We start from the raw sequence: 17,067 nt of genomic DNA, 5'->3' as shown, positions 1-17,067 counted from the left end.
TCTGCTAATTCCTACTGACAGCTGTTCTTACTCTTACCTTGAGACATTTGGTTTTAAATGTCAGGCTGGTTGGATCTTACTTCTTCCCTTAACATTCACCAACAACATGAGGAAAATATTTGCCAAAAAAAAAAAACCAAGATAAAGCAAAAAGAAATCATGCAAATGTGAAACGTGAAATATTCTGTAAGATTTCAGAGAAAAATCTTTTAAAGTAAATTATTTTTCTCTGTACCTCCTGAGATTGAAAAAATAGAGAGAGCTTCATGCAGACATGTGGCATAGCCGAATAATGAACCTGTTTATGCAGCACTGGCACTGGTATAGTCAAGTACAAGGGTGTTGGAGGGGAGGTGTGTCCATGAAAAGCAGCATCTCATCCCTCCAAATCTCTGTGGGTCTCTGAAATGTCTGCTGCCTCCCTCATCCCTGCATGTTCAGTGGCTCAAAGATCATGTGAAATTATCATATTTCATATATTCTGAAGATGTGCTCATAAATTTGCAAAATTTGTATTGAACTCTATGTTGCTCTTAGAGTGAGAGAAATGCCTTTAACCTTAGGAAATCAAGATTCATTTAAATGGCTTCTTAACACTCAACAGATCTGGCCACTCCTTGTTCACTCCCCCTTTCTTTAAGTCCATTAAGTAGTGCCATAAGAGAGCAGAGTCCAAAATAGACTATCTGAAACACCTGAAAGTATTAGAACAATTTTTCTGTCTTGGCCTGCCTTTTTTATCTAAACTCATCTTTTTGTCAGGGATTAATTTTTTTTTTGTATGCATCTTTGCAGCACTTTATGAAACTTTATAAATCTATTAGAGGCAATAGCTTCACAGTGAGGACAACCAAAATCACCACTCACATACTTTTTGGCTTTTCAGTCTGGCAGAACCCGAATCTAATGTTCTAATGTTATCCTGTATCAGGCCTCCCATGGAATTATACTTCAGTAGGAATTTAGTGCATTTTTTCTAAACAGCTGCAATAAAACCAATCAGAATGTGCAAGAAAGGAAGCACAGCACTAGATGATGGTTACCTTGAGAAAGCCAAGAAGCAGGGATTTCTGCTGTTGAACTTCAGAGCTGCTTTATGGACCTTGTTTAATTTTCCCTCTCTTCTGTGCTTCAGTAATAGTGTCTGAACATCTTCCAACTGTCTGGAATGCAGCACAAAAGTCTTTATTTCTGACTGGCATTACAGTCGTCACTGGCTTTAGAAAATGCTGATGTTAAAATGAAGATGTTTTCTGAGCTGACATCTGGTTTTCTGTTAATCTGTGGGCTCCACAGCTCCACAGGCATTCAGAAACCAGTGTTCATCCACACTTCAAGATTAGGTGAACTAAACCCAAGAACATTCTGTACAAGAATCAGCAAAATAAAAATTAGCACACAACATTTGAAACATTGCAGGCGCTTATAAACAAGCAATCCTCAACTTCTTGTGTGTCAAAAGCTGTTTTCCTGCATATCATGATCCCCATGAGATGTTTTTGAAGGTCAATACTTCCCATGACAGATGCCAATCTTTGGAGATGTGTGTAAAACCCATCCTGCAGATTTCTCAAGAGATTTTGTAAACTCTGCTGGGTGTGTAGGCATTGACAGTATCATATACTGCTACAGAGAGGACCTACAGCTGTTGCTAACTCTGGTACAGATTTTACTGCGCTCAATTTCTCAGACATATCTGAGCTGTGCTTTTTCTTTGCATTGTCTCTGTGCAAAATGCAAAGTTTTGTTCCACATGATAATGCAAAACTGAATTTATCCTTAATTTGGATTAAAACCAGGGTTAACTAATGGAGATGGTGTAGGTAGACTTAAATTCACAAATTTCCTGAACTCTGAAGTAGACTCCCTGATGCTTTATGGATATGACACTGGTAGGTCTCTGGGCTGCCGAGATATCCTACCTACAGCTTAGACTGAAAGACTTATTTTCCCATCCATCAATATTGAATATCAGTTTCAGACAGCAAACACTTAGGTAAATACTTTTCCCATAAAGATCTAGCTTTTTTATTTTTTTCCCCCCTCAACTTTATTTAGCAGTAGTTGCAGTGGAAATGTTAAGTCAATAAGGTCAATAACCCACCTATTTTAAAAGGCACAGTTATATCAAAACAGGCATAGTGATAGATACTGAGGGACTTTATAGTTTATGAGCTTATTCTGTGCATTGACTAATTACAGAGCAACTGTCAAGGTAATAAAATAAAGCTGCAACCTGAGGTGTTATTTGACCTGTACAGCTGGTAAAAAGGTATGACCATTGCAGGTAGGAATCCACCTATACATTTAGAAAGAACTATAGAAGATATTAAGATTAAGAAAGACTCATATTTTAATGAGAGGGGAGAGGGATTGTAATTAAGGTCATAATCCAATCTGTTTTCATTGCTAACATACATAGAACTAAAGATGCCAACTAGCATATCTTCTATGTACACAGACTAGGTGCTAAATGCTATGAAACATTTTAAATGTTATTGTAATGCAGCCAGAATGAGATTAAACCCTGTTTCAGCTGTGTGCATAAGCCTGATTCCCACTTCTTTGAGATATTTTTGTCCTAAAACTGCTAGCAATGCTTCTAGAAACCCAAGCTTCCTAAGCCCCTTCCATTTCTACAACTAACTGCTGAGGTATCAGCTGTGATCTTCAGTCCTGTGAATATCAGAATTCCTAGTTTGGCTAGAGCACCTTTAAAATTTCACCTGAAACTGATGGTTCAGCACTCAATTTAATCCTCAATTTAATGCAGTTAATGATGGCAGTGAGTTACCTTGTAGCTAGGAATGATTTTAGCTATTGTTATCTTACCTGCAGCCTCTCTAAAAACTCTATGAATAGAAAGGTTTTTTCATAAAGAGTGATCAATTTTGTGATTCCATAAGGATGTGATGTTTTCTTTAATATTCATATCAAGTGGCTGGAACACTTAAGTAGTGGATACCAGGCACAAAATGCAAAATGCTTATGTGGGAGAAATATGAGACCTTTTAGTCATATTCATGATGTTACTAGCTATGATTCTTTCTTCCTTTAGCAAAATTCTGAATATTTTATGCAAACACAGGATATTTAAAAAGAAAGAAAGGAAGATACACTACTTTTTAAGCTAGCACAGAAGGCTGGAGTCCCAGAGGTTAAATCTCTGCTACTTTGCATGACAGAAGAGATTGGAATATATGTCATGATCTTAAATGACTCTAGTAATGACTAGATTATTGAGGTCAGAGGGCAGGATTAAGGCATAATGGGACCAAAAACATAACATTGAGCTCTCTCCTAGAAGAACATATACATACTTCATAGTTTAGTTCCAGGCATGAGGTTAGACCAGTACGCAGTGTTTATGGTTAAATGGCTAATTGCTTATATTATGCCAAACTTTTCCTTTTGTCCCAGTTAGGTTTTTTATTTTTACTGTATCAAATTATTACTGGCATCTTCTATAAAGGATTTCTTCATTGTACCTAATTAGTCTGAACATTTCCAAAGCACAATTTTCTTTTTTAATTTCTCAAAAATTTGTTATAAAATGTTGTAGGACCTTCTTATAACACCTCATTTAACTCCTGGAATATTTAAGCATGTTAAGGTATATGGATATTTGTGTTTCACAACTTCAAGATCTTGTTTCCCACAACCTCCCATTTCACAGCCACATCCATTAATAGGATTACTCACATTTCTGCAACAAGTCTCAACAATTCTGTTCCCATAAATTAACAAATCATGTGGAAGAGAAACTACTAAATAAGTTGTTTCTCAAGAGGCTGGGCGAGGCTTACCCTTGGAAAGCTGCACTGCAAGCCAAGGACAGTGTGTATAAACGCACTTCATTGAGTACATCTTTCATTCCATGGAGATCCATCAGCCCTCCAGGCAGATTCCTCCCATGTTTTCTCAGCACACCCATAAATCTTGAAAACCCTCCCACTGAAAAAAAAACAACACATGATTGTTGTTCCAAGGCAAGCACAGTACATCAGCCGATACAGCCGGGCAGATTTGCTTTTATTAAAGACAGATGAATGTGTGGGCTGTCCCTTGGGAAAACATCATGAGCTTCGAGCTTCTTGCTGACAGTGATGAAGTCTTTTGACACTTGAGTTTTGTGATTTGCACTGTCCACCCTTTTCATGCACAAAAGGAAAAGGTAATCTTTCTGAAGTCAATGGAGTGGGGAGAAACAGGGTCCTTGAAAGAACAGATTCTCAGTAGCTACCACAGGCTAAGCAAACAAACTTTCCAGAGGAAGTCTTAATTTCCAGAGCTTTAGGAGATCCCTGTAGCAAACAGTGCTGACAGAGTGTATCTACATCATCCATTCATTAATCTGAATTACTTCTTTTAGTGCTTCTGCTGTTGAAGCCAACTCTGTGATTGCAGTGCATTTGCCCTGGAAGGATTTCTGCTGTATCATGCACTAGGGAGAAATAACTGTTGAGTACAATTTAACTCTCTAAGCTGAGAGGAAAAAAATGAATAGTAATTATTCCCGCTTGCTTGCCTTTCAGGAAATGTGCATTTTAAAAGCTCATGTAACTATAAAAGCAGTTGCATGCTGAGCAGTTTTGAAAGATTTTTAAACAGTTTGAAATTCATGATATTTACTGCCTCACAAGGACCACTGACAACTAGGATGTGTTTGGATCCACTGTTTACATTTCATAAATCAGACATGATTGAAACACAGAACAGAAGCCTGAATCTCATGAATCATCTGCTTACATATGGTTTCTCTGTATCAGGATCATAAACATTTGTATTGTTGGAAGCTTTCATGCATAAGAGGTTTCTCTCATACCCATAAAATTATCTGCTAGTCAATGAGACTCAGAGAGACTCAGATGCAGAAAGTTCTCTCATCCTAATTAGAGTACTAATTATTTGTGGCCATAAGTTTCATTCCTAGACTGGAATAGGATGCAAAATATCCTCCACACTCAAGAGTGCAGAGATATAAATTGAATATAGAATAATAGAATAATTTTTTGGAAGTGACCTTTGGAGGTCATTTAGCACAACGCTGCTGAAACCAGATGCATCCATAAGATCAAATAAATTTGCGCAGTGCTTTTTCCAGTCAATTTTTTAGTATTTCCAAAGCTGTAGATTCCACAACCTTGCTGGGTAACCTGTTCTGGTGTTTAACTACTCTCATTATAATTTTTTTTATATATCTAGCCAGAATTTTAATTTTACAAATTATTAAGTTTGTTCTTACCCTTTCACTGTGGATCTGAGAGGAGAGCCTGGAAATCTCTATAACCATCAAGTTATCACAGGAAGAAGTTACATTCCCTTTTCTTTCCAGCTGTTCCCTGTGCTTCATGCAACTTCCCATCTCATTGGACTGCTGCTGGGCCTTCTCCAGTTTACCATCCAACACTAGGGAAATATGCCAAAATTGGGCACATTATTTCAGATGAAGGCACATGAAAGCTGAATAGAGGGTGGTAGTATATTCTCTTTGCCTGCTGGTACTTATGGCTCACTAGTGTGTCCCAGTGCACACTTATGTTCATTTCTGCAATGCCATCCCACTGTCTTGTGCTCAATCATGGTCCCTCAGGGCTCCCTGCAGAACTGCTCCCAGCCAGTCACTCCCCATGAACTTTGCATTTGTTTTCATTCAACTTCATTCTGCAGCTGCTACTCCAGCTTGTCAAGGTCTCTTTGAGTGGCCGTTCTGTGAATCTGAAGGAGAACCATCCCATTTCATCATCCAGTCCATTGAATGAAGATATCACACACTAACTGCCTCAACTTCAGCTCCTGAGGCCACCCATACCTGCCAGCCAGTCATACTTTCAAAATTGACCAATACTGAACACTGCAACACAGCCAGTCTTTTACTCCCCTTACAATCCATCATCTAGCCCATAAATATCAGCTTGACTTCAAGGATGCCATGGGACATCCTGTCAAAGCTTTGCTAAAGTCAAACACACTCCCTCTCAGCCACTGAGCCAGTTGTTTCAACATAGAGGGCAGTCAGGTTGGTCAGGCATGATTTCCCTCTTTCATTGATGTGACTGGGCTCTCCCAGTCTCCTCCTTATCTTTCATGTGTCTGGAAATGACTTTCAGGAGACTGCTTTCCATAGTCCTCCACTCCACAGGAGCGATGTAAAGCTGACTGGGCTGCTGTTGCCTGGATCTTTCATCCTGTCTGTTTTAAAAACAGCTGTAACATTTGCTCTTTTCTAGTCATTAAAAATTTCCCATTCCTGTGGAAGACAGACCCCTGCCCACCACACAGCCAAGTGTTGATCCACAAGATCCACAGTTCCTCTCTTGCTGCAGCAGATTTGAGGAAAATACAAACAGTTTCTCTTTATCCGTCATTCTAAATTCAAGTAATGACCCTTGATCTGCTCAAGGTCTCTGTTCGTGGTTTCACAACACCTACAAGGATAAGCAGCAATCAGTAATAACCTGAGTCCCAGATGAACCTCAGAAAAATATTGACATTGTTATAGATTTAGGGCTCAGGTGCTTCAAAAAAACTGTCCAAGGCAGAAATCTTGTTCACAGATGACTTCCATCAACCTTTACCCTTCCTGCCTGGAGGCATTGGCTCTATCACCTGAATCAGGTGCACTTTGGGTACTTCCCTAGCAGCACCCATTCCTTCCCTGCTTCCAGACCCCACTATTCCAACCAAACACTTGTAAGGAAAAACATCCTTTTTTATATCAAAAGTCACCACTTTCCAGTTCCTACTCTGGTTGGAGTCCCTGTTCCCCTCTACTTGACTTCAGCCACTGGTTGTCCTTCCATCTGCACAGATGGGACTGGGATTCTTGACCCTACAGGGTCTCTGCAATTAATCTCCTCCCAGTCACTGTCCCTGTGGTGCCATGACCTGCTCTTCTCCCTTTGCTTCTGACCAAGTGTTGCACTGATGTCTCTGGACCAGAGCTGCCCTCACGCCTGCACTGCCCTGTCCTCCTTCAGCACATCCATCTGTGTTCACAGCACTGTCTAATTCCCCTTAGAAAGGACTGAAAATGTTCAGTGTCTTGTTCTAAAAAATTATTTCAAAAATGTCCAGTTGTCTGTTATAAATTATGCATATATACATACTCACCAACTCAGATTTTCTGATTAAAGACAAAAATTTAATCATTTGTGAAATTATTTCTTCTATAGCACTGAAGGAAATTGTCTTTTCCCTTTTCAGTCTTTGAACCTTGCCTACAAAGACTGCAAAAATATACACAGCATAATAATCACCTATTGAAGTTACAAATTTCTGTGTGAGAAACTACTTCATGTTCTTTCATGAGGTGTCTCATGAATTGTTACCCTGAAGCTATTTCCATATGAGTTTTGAATTTCCCACCTCATTCTGACAGCTTTTGAAGCACTCCTTTGTAAAGTGCAGCACCCAATCTAGGAAAAAACCTCTGTAATCTAGTGAATGTTTAATGTCTGCTTAAATGCTCTGACCACTTTCAGCTTTTTGGCTTCCTATATTGAAATTAACAACAAAATGATTTTGCCTAAGTTCTTTTCTTCTCCACAATTTGCATTCTTCACCAATGCACATTAAAGAGTTCATAAAAATGCACCACGGACCCATTTAAGGTATGTGATTAACTGCTAATATGAGACATTAACTCGCAGTGCTGTGATAGCGATGATCGTGCGCAATTATATTTGATGATGGTAATTCACAACTATAATTTTTGTTATATTTTTAAAATACAGTATGACAACTGCTAGATATTCTAAACTTCTGAAGAAGATTAAATGAATGCTGATGTAAAACTTACTGTGGTGTTGTGACCACTGTTGATGATTGGTCATGGAATTTTGAGTTCTGTCCTTCACAAGGACATCTCTTGGATACACTTACAAAATGTAAACATTATTCTCTATGAATATTCTCTTTCTTAAGCCCTCATATGGATTTTTTTGTATTAAAAAGCCCTTGATATTCAGTGAACAGAAATATCATCGGGCTATGGAGTCTTTTTCCCTTATATTTTTCTATTGAAATAAAAATAAATAAAGTTTACACATCAATTCAGTCATTGTGTTAGATTTACTCAAAGAAAAGTCTGTCTAAAATCTCTCATATTTAAGAAAAGAAATCTGAGTTCATATTCATTCATAACTAAGAAGCCAATTCTGATCTATAGAAAAAGCTGGAAAAAATTAGAAACTTCTGGACATGATGCAAATTTCTCTGAAAAATAATGTATGATTTATTATCTCTCTCCATCCTTGAAGAAATACACAGACCAGAAAAAGACATTGAGTTATGCAAGACTTTAACAGCTTTCAAAGCTCCTTCTTCAGTTTTACCAGTGAATTCACCTGTGTATTATCTTAGAGTGAAATTTACATAAAAATAAATGCCTTTCTTTAGATGCAAGAAAGACCAAAGCCTCAAGATGGAGGAATAATAATTCAGGGTTTCCTTCCACTGTATCATACTGCTCATCACAAATATTTTTCTGCAATTCTAATATTTCATAATTTAGGCTCCATTAATGGAGCAAAGAAATTATATAGATGATCTATGAAATATTACACAATTTTAAATTGTTTTGATATTTAGTAAGCAGTTAGGATATTTTGAAAAGAAAAAGTCTTTTTTCTGAGAAGTGAAACTGCTGGGAAAACAGTAATGATCTATTGTGATTAATATCTTAATTTTTCATATAGGACAAAAGTCTACAACTTGTAAAAATATTTTTAAAATTCCAGTTTTTATGACATTAATTTTTAAAATGTATGGTTATTTTAGTATAAAATGCTCAGAAAGAAGATAATAATGCTTTTAATCTCAGTTCACCCAGTGTATGTTACTGGACTTGAATAGTGAACCATGATGGCTTTTAAGTGAGGGAGAAACCTGGTGAATGTTTCTTTTGTTTTTAAAAGTCTTTTGTAGCTAAGAAAAAAAGATTTTTTTTCTCCTGATGTAACATTGAATAATCTTTTTAATAAATTTTATATATGCATATAAACACACATTCTTTGTGACAGATATTTAAATACAATTATTCAAGTAGTTAAGCACAGAAACAAAAAGAAATAACCTAGTTATTGTTAGTGTAGCATCATCTAATCTCTCTTCTGTATTATGATACAGATTTTTTTGTATATCCACTTGAGAAAGGAACCCTTAATTCCTGTCTCATTTGTTGCACACAGTGGCAGCAAAGGTGGACTGGTATATCTGCCAGCCATCTGTGTTGGCAGTGTTCTCTCCAATATTTAATTAAATATTGCAATTGGAGGAAAAGAAAAAGAGGGATAAATTTTTATGAGTGATTAGCATGCTCACAAATGAAGAGCAGGACCTTAGTTCAAAAGTCTTATCAGAATAAAAACCAAAAAGCCACCATCTGACAACTAGACTTGCAGTTACCCCCTACTCTGGTCTCTTGCTACTCTGACAAGGTTGTAACAAGTTACATGACCTCCATTGTTATAGAAATAAGAATTAAATTTTTAAACAGATATTTAGATGGCAATTTTGACGGGTATGTGTAAGGCCTCTGAAAGCCCCATGCCATAGACCTACAGGAAGAGAAAAAGTGATCTTGACAAATGAACCATATTTGGGAGCTTCTGTACAGGGAGAACCCATCAAAAGGGATTTTTGCCTCATGCTCTGGGTTACTCTGCCTACACTGAGCTGTGTTAGACTAAACCAGAAAGCAGAAAGTGCAAAAGGCATGTTTGAACAACAGCTATCACATCTCAGTTTTTAGAGGAACTTGCACATTTCCTTATATTGGTTTACAGAGGATGTGGCTTAGAAGCAACATTTCCTTATACCACAAGGAAAGCAAAGATGTAGGTTGACCACTTCAGCCATGGGATCAATTGTTTTACCTTGTCCCTGCATCCTTCCATTTTGTAGTGCAAATCAAGAGGCAGACACAATTAAACTCCTCACTTTAAACAAACTGTTGGTCAATTTACATGTATACCAGGTTCCTTACACACAGACTATAACTGCTGTTAGCTGGGAGAGTAATAACATTGAGGCAGCTCCTATGGGGGAAAAATGTTAGCATTCAGCTTTCTAATTATTAACAAGATTAATCTTCTCTCTTGCTGCTTTTAGAATTCCAATCAAACTATTTAAAAATTTAGAACCTGCTCTATGGGAAAAAGAAATCTTAATTGGGCAGGATGTGCAGATTTTCTCCATATAATTGAGAGTTCAGAGTAACTACTCCTCACCAATGCTATTGTGAACTAGGAGAGTTGCTCCTTCCACTTCCCCTGTAATAGAGCAGGAGCAAGACCTGGGTTCAAGTCCCCAGAGAGCATTTGCAAATGTGAGGCGATTAGAGCAATTATCCACAGGATCTGTGTGCACAGCAGTGGTATAAAAACATTTCAGGTTGGATACCTGATTGAAAATGGAACCATTCAAGACTTAAATGTCACAACAGTAGGCAGAGTCATGATAAAGGTCTCAAATCACTTGAGCATATCAGTCATTTACTCCTAGTCTGCTTAAATATAACAGGCGTGGATTTTTTCTTTTTTTTTTTTTTTTTTGAGGACAGTTCCAAATGGAGGTAAATGGGAGTAAACTTTTTTTTTTAAAGAGAAGGAAAATAAATAAAATAATAAAATACGGAGTTTACACATGAAGCACTCCCTGAAAAGTCATGGATTATACTCTTTTTTTGTCCCTCCTTTTCCCCACAAAAATCCCTGCCAAAGTTTTCTGCTTTGATACCCCAAATCATATAACCACTAATGAGAAGACTGAGTTAGAACCAGTGAATTATTTTGTCCATTACACCGAAATTTGGGGATGAGGAATTTCTTAGAACCACTCACAATACAACTGCAGCAACACTAACCACAAACACCCCCACACTGAGAAATTCACCCTCCACGGACAGTGACAAGAGGGAAATCCCTGTCTCGCACATGGACTGCCAGGGAATTTTTGCCACTGACTGCAAGGACAGAATTTCAGCCAATAATTATGAGGTAATTTCAACATCACCAGCAGCAGGGTTCCATCCTTTCATCAGATCACACAGTGACAGCCCTGCAAGTGCCTTTATACATGAGACCATTTTGTGAAAGAGCCAGTGCCCACAGGGGAGATGGGGAAGGGAGTAGGGTTGTTTGTTCTTATAGCAGAATTTCCACAGAGATTTTTGTTAAAAGCTCTATTGCACAGGAAAGACTAAATATTGATTAAAATATTTGAGTTTTATAATGAGGGGTGCAACTCAGAGAGCAGAACAGACAGCACAGCTCTACCAGATGCCTTTTTCTGAAGGCCATCAATGCAAGGAGCTGCTTAATTCAGTTGTAAACCGAGCACATCTTGCTGAAAGTCTGGTTGGGTGGAATGAGTAAGCTCTATACCACAGTTGCCAAACTTTTCCATTCACGACTCCACTCCTATTTGCACTTCCAGGCTTGCTTCCAGATTTCCTAGTTTGGGAAATGCTGCCTTAAGACCTCAAATTAAAAGCATATGTTGAGATTTAGCCTGACCTTCAGAAATGGCAAAGTAGTTGTAGAAGATGATGAGGGGGCGATAGATGGAGGAGCAGGAAGAATCAATAAGAACTCTTCCCCACCCACTAGCAAAATTTTCATTCAAATCACCTTTTTAATTTTTACTGTATTTTCTTTTTTTGAAATTAGTCTTCCAGCATTCTGCTTTGGGTGTGCATTTGTATGTGCCAATTTGTCCATTTCCCATCGCCCATTAGTAACTTTTTACCTGTTGGATTAATTTATAAGAGTAAAGGTCTCACTCCTCCAGACAGTCTAAAATCAAAGGTCAAGCAACAGAAAAAGGATTTTTTAGCAATATGTCCCTTTTGGTGACTAGAGAATTCACCCTTCTGAGATCTTTGGAGATCTCACATTTAGAACAGCACTGCTCACTCATTTTATGTTTTCTCTAGCACCAAGGAATGCAGCCATAAGGCAGAAAGCTATGGGAAACTAGGCTTTCTTAATTCCTCTGCTCAGGAAACATGCATTATTAAGTCACATGGGGCTGGTACCTTCAGGCTAGATGTGACACAAATATGGCAGTGCTGGGTTGGATGCCTGTAGAGCGAAGCCTTAGGGTTCAGTGAGGTCAGTGAAATTAAGAGAGCAGAGCTTGCTGGTCCCACAGTGTCTGTGGTGCCTTTAAGCAGGCACTGGGGAGGCTGATGCATGATTACTCCGTTTGATCCCACTATAAAGAAATCTTCCAGATGAACAGCCTCAAGACACCAGGAGACAAACTGAACTGGTTTTGATGGCGGCTGCAAAGTGGGGAAATCTCTAAGGGCCCTCTTTTTCTATCTCCACAAAACACTTGGATGAAAATGTTTCAGAACATGATTTGTGAACACCTCCTCCAGTCTCCTGGTTTCTGCAGCAAATGCCTGTAAAACCAGATGCTTAGTCTAACATATTTAGTCTTGTCCTTGAAAATTTCATTTAAATCACTAGCATAAGGTGCCTCTAAGTCAGTGAACTGTATGGTATTCTGTATCAATTTTCATCTTTGGGCTGTTTTTCTATAAAGGCAAAATTTAAATAAAAGAATTAAAATTATGGATTTAAAATTATGCTACATTTTGCACTATGATAAAAACTGCAGACAGTGTAATTTAGCATCACCTGATCTGTGGAAAATCATCTGAAAAGAAATAAACATTCATTCTGCAGCTGTTTTGCTCAATAACCATAATAATATAGTTGTTAGACATAAACAGCACACATCAGCTCTGGCAGAGCACAAAAAATAATGCCAAGCTAAGTACCTGATAAGCTTTCACATTCAATGTCTCCATGTAATTCAGAATTTCCCCAATGCAAATGAAAGCAGATGATAGCTGTCACTTGAGCATGTATGGTGCTCTGGATGAGTAGGGGCTCCCAAGTGATGAGTTTAAGAAAAATTTCTATTTTACCAGTGATTAAATGTTGTCAATTTTCAAGAGGGAAAGAATCTCTTTGATGCCTGCAAGTGAGGGGAAAAAGATTATAGACATCATTAAAGAAAGAAGGAAAACAAAAGATTAAGCCTGAGGTTTTCAGGAGAGCCTAGGGGAGATAACTCAGTTCAAAAGCCTCTAATTCCCTTAGGCTTTTTTGAAATTCCCAGTCTGAGGCATTGCCACGCTGGTGACTGCAGTTACTCAACTAAGAAGTGACACTAAGGAAGCTTGAGTAACAGGAGCACTCCATGAGACTCTATTTGAAATAAAATTAAACTTGTAACTCCTCATGAGATCTGGCTCTGTTCCCTGCTCCCTGCAGGAGCCTTCACACCAACACTCCACAGTCTGGGGATGTGCACACACACGCATTTCACCACCTCACCACCACCCCCACTTCTTCAGCTCTTCCTCTTCAGATCCTAATTGAAACATTTCTGGTACTAATTCAAAACTAAGGTTTGCTCCAGATTTTGCCTGGCTGCCAAGGGAAACTAAAAATTACAAAACCTTTCAAAAGGATACATAGGAAGTGTTGACTCTATCTTGTACCAGCTCTGTCTTCACACAAAAGGCATACTGTGTAAGGAGGAGTCCATGGGATAATGGAAGAAGCATCTTTCTGAAAAAAATAGTGAAAAGATATTTCTGATGGATTTAGGCACACCATGATACATTCTACCTTCTATGTCTGTACTGAACAGACCTGCAGTTCAGGTGTGCAGGCTTCAGACAAACATAAACTGTCCGGTGCAAAACATTCCCAGAATCTTAGCTTAATCAAGAACCTGTTGGACCTAAAGCAATCTGTTATTTAATTAATCTGTGCGTGACAAAGTAAGCTCAACATACAAAAAATCATGAGGTTTGCAGTGAGTTCATAGGGTGTGCAGGGCAGGTTGGATGTGTGACCTTGATGTAGAGCCAATCTGTACTTGTGTGGGGAAGGAAAGCCAGGATTTCTCTGTATGGCTAAGTGAAAATATAGATCTTAAAGAACTTATGACCATCTGGAAAAGATAAACAAATTAATAAAACCTTAGAAAATTTCGTGTTTCAAAAAGTGGACATGTATTTTGAAACAATTAGGTACTGTAAGGTCCCAGCTGAGGATCAAGGAAAGAAAGCATCTTATGGGATCCTTATGGGATCCTAGTACTCCAGGATCCAAAACACCAGAAATATGGCTGGGACATATTACCCAGTTTTTCCTTTCTTCATACCATGAATTTTGCAAATGTCCACCTTCATTACAGATGTTAAAATCCTTACTTAGAACACATTTGGGAACACTTTATAACATCTTTAAATTACTGGGACTTTCCTCCCTTCTAATTTTCCACTGTCTGACTGGGAGGATGAGCCAGTTAGAGCCTTTCAACTTGCTTCATTTCTCTGGTGTCATTTTATTAAGTTTTCCAGTATAATCTCCTGCTTTATAGGCACAAGGCATAACACCTACAGCTGTCAGATGGCTTTCTGCAAGAAATACCAGAGCAACCTGGAACTGTTCACGGCAAATTACAACAGGATAGGTATGCTGAGGCTGTCATGACCAAATTTTTCACAGGATTTCAATTATGGGTTTGCTTGCTTAGCATGATCCCTGGCATGGCACATAGCTGTTCTTGCCAGGTTCTTGAGTATTTTTCTAATTATATTGTAGAAAATGAGTACTTTCAGGTTGGGTCTGTTGTCAGCATATATTTTTCTTTTCCTATGATATTTATTATTTGAAGTAACAAAGGGAAGAAACTAAAACTTAGGTTATCATTCTGTGGGCCATTCTAAGAGAAAAAGTATCCTTTGAATTCAGATATGCTGTATTTTCAAGGTACTTCAGTATTTGGCTTTGGCTTTTTTTGTTTCTTTCACCCTGCTGTTTAAAAAGAAGATTTTTTTTTTTTTTTTTTTTTGCTTGGAATGGTATTTGTTGAAATACTTTAACATTTAGCACTTCATTTGTTCTCATTTATAGAAATACAAAACATTGGGAATGTATGTTTGTTTGTTTTTTTCTTCAATAGTTTACATTTTCCTCCTACAAAAATGAAAGTCTTTGAAGTTCTGGCAATAAAAAAAATTAAACATATTCAATTTTTTCTAGAAAATTCATAAAGTAGGTTAATGAGTATAAGAAACAGGGGAACAAACAGCATAATTTTATTATAACCTGTGTGGCTGAAGTAGAATATTATCAAGTACTCATGTTCATAATCACCAATAAATAGCATCAAATATGTATGAAGCTTGAACAGGTACTGGCAAATCATTTAGGAGTGTTTGTGCTTGGGACAGATTGAGAGTTGAGACTCTTGCCTCATCACCTGGAAGGAAAATTTCCACACACACCAGAAGGATCAAAACAAAGAATTTGAATGAGATTCTTACATCAGTAATTTTTTTGTAATAACTCATCTCTGTGACATGGATGGTAGGTGTGGATTTTAATTTTTTTGAGGTTTTTTTTTGTTTTTGTTTGATTGTTTTGTGTGGGTGTTTTTTTTGGTTTTTTGTTTTTTTGTAAGGAAGAGGCTTGCACACTGGAAGGTATTCACATGACAGCACTTATATAACCCATACTCCGCAGATGTACTCAGTACAAAAATTGGGAGGAATGAGTGACATATTTTAACATCATCCCCTCACACACCACAACAAAACAAAACACGAAGAAATTTTAAAAAGCCAAGAAATTGATTCACATTTTTTATCCAGATATGAGTTCTTTCCTAGGCTGGCTTTGGACATGCTCACATTTGGGGCTGTGCTCTGGTTGGGTTCCGGTTGTGTTCCTTTACAGCACTGAGTGGTTGAGGAAAGCACAGAGTAAGGCAGAAGCAAGAACTGATCCAGCCCTGAGCCACAGGCAAGGGCAGGGCAGGAGCCTCCTGTGAAAGCAGTGACAGCTCCCAGTCAAGCAGCAATTGCTCCTTTTTAGTCTGCTACTGACAACATTAAATTCACCCAAAATTTGCACACTAGGTGTGGTTCCCATTTTGGTGATATTTGACCATGGTGATATTTGACCCAGGAGAGCACTACCTACCTCGTTTTCTCACATCTGACCTGTATTCTGCATTTGTCACTGAAGATTAGAAAAAAAACCCCCAAACATCTCATTTGGACATACACACCCTCCTACAGTTTTGGGTTTTTTTAATTTTCCTGGGGAATTTCTGAATTGTGATAAATACTCTGAGCTGGCAATTGCAGGCACAAGAAGAAGGCTTTAGGGAGGGAAAAGAGAAGAGGAAAAGGAAAATAAAAAGGAAAGGAAAAAACCAAAGGAAAAAAAAGGAAAATAAAAGGGAAAGAAAAAAATGAAAATAAAAGGGAAGGGAAAGGGGAATGGGAAAGGCACCATAATGTAAAAATAGCAACCTGGAAAGAGGTCAGTGTATCATTAGCATTCCAGCGGCAAAACATACATGTCATAGAGCTAGCAGACATTTACTACAGATGTTCCTCCCTCCTCCCCCCATCTCCAAAATGTTGGTCTCTCCAGCTTTCTAAGAGATGCCAAAAAAAATGCAGAGGTAAAATTTGCATCTCTTCTCAGGTAATGCAGAGCTTGGTATTCACCCATATTGAGTTCCCTTCTGCAGTTCCACAGGGCACTGCTTTATGTTTGTTTGGAGATACTGAATAGGTCAGCTGGCTGTTAATGGCTTATTAGGATAGTCATTGTTTGAGGTATGAACAAATGAATAACCCATTTGAGTATATCTATAGTCACTGATACAGAAAATATGAAATATGACAGAAAGAACGAGAGAAATGCACACTTGGAAGAAAAGTAAATTGTAATTAACATCCTAACTTGAGTACATAACCAGATATTAAAGGGTTTGCTTTTGACTGAACATTAATGCCTGAAACAGGTCTGGGAATGAGTTTATTGGCTGGCCTATCCATGATGGTTATTTTATAACTCATGTCTCTACAGCAAACATTTGCAGCTCATTGCAGAATCACACATTTCCAAGGGATGTTATTATTTCAAAGGTGAAGATGGTGTGTTTTGAATAAAATAATGTCAGATTTTTGAGCTATCCAAAGTGTCTATAGACTCATATATTTGGTTTATACCTGGA

General features: G+C 37.9%; 1 long non-coding RNA gene across 1 annotated transcript in view; it reads right to left on the bottom strand.

Moving 5' to 3' along the window:
• Nucleotides 1-244: 244 nt before the first annotated feature.
• Nucleotides 245-17,067, bottom strand: part of LOC141725252 (uncharacterized) — a 37,407-nt gene continuing 20,584 nt past the window's right edge. Inside the window, exons 2-6 of the long non-coding RNA XR_012577101.1 lie at nucleotides 13,481-13,592; nucleotides 12,794-12,993; nucleotides 5,246-5,409; nucleotides 3,807-3,954; nucleotides 245-1,163 (exon numbers count right to left, since the gene is read on the bottom strand). This is a non-coding gene — a long non-coding RNA (uncharacterized LOC141725252). The remainder of the gene's footprint in view (nucleotides 1,164-3,806; nucleotides 3,955-5,245; nucleotides 5,410-12,793; nucleotides 12,994-13,480; nucleotides 13,593-17,067) is intronic.

Source organism: Zonotrichia albicollis, chromosome 1 (genome assembly GCF_047830755.1).
Source record: "Zonotrichia albicollis isolate bZonAlb1 chromosome 1, bZonAlb1.hap1, whole genome shotgun sequence".
NCBI classification, from domain to species: Eukaryota; Metazoa; Chordata; class Aves; order Passeriformes; family Passerellidae; genus Zonotrichia; species Zonotrichia albicollis.
The sequence above is the reverse complement of the archived record's forward strand: the minus strand, read 5'-3'. Positions and strand labels throughout refer to the sequence as shown.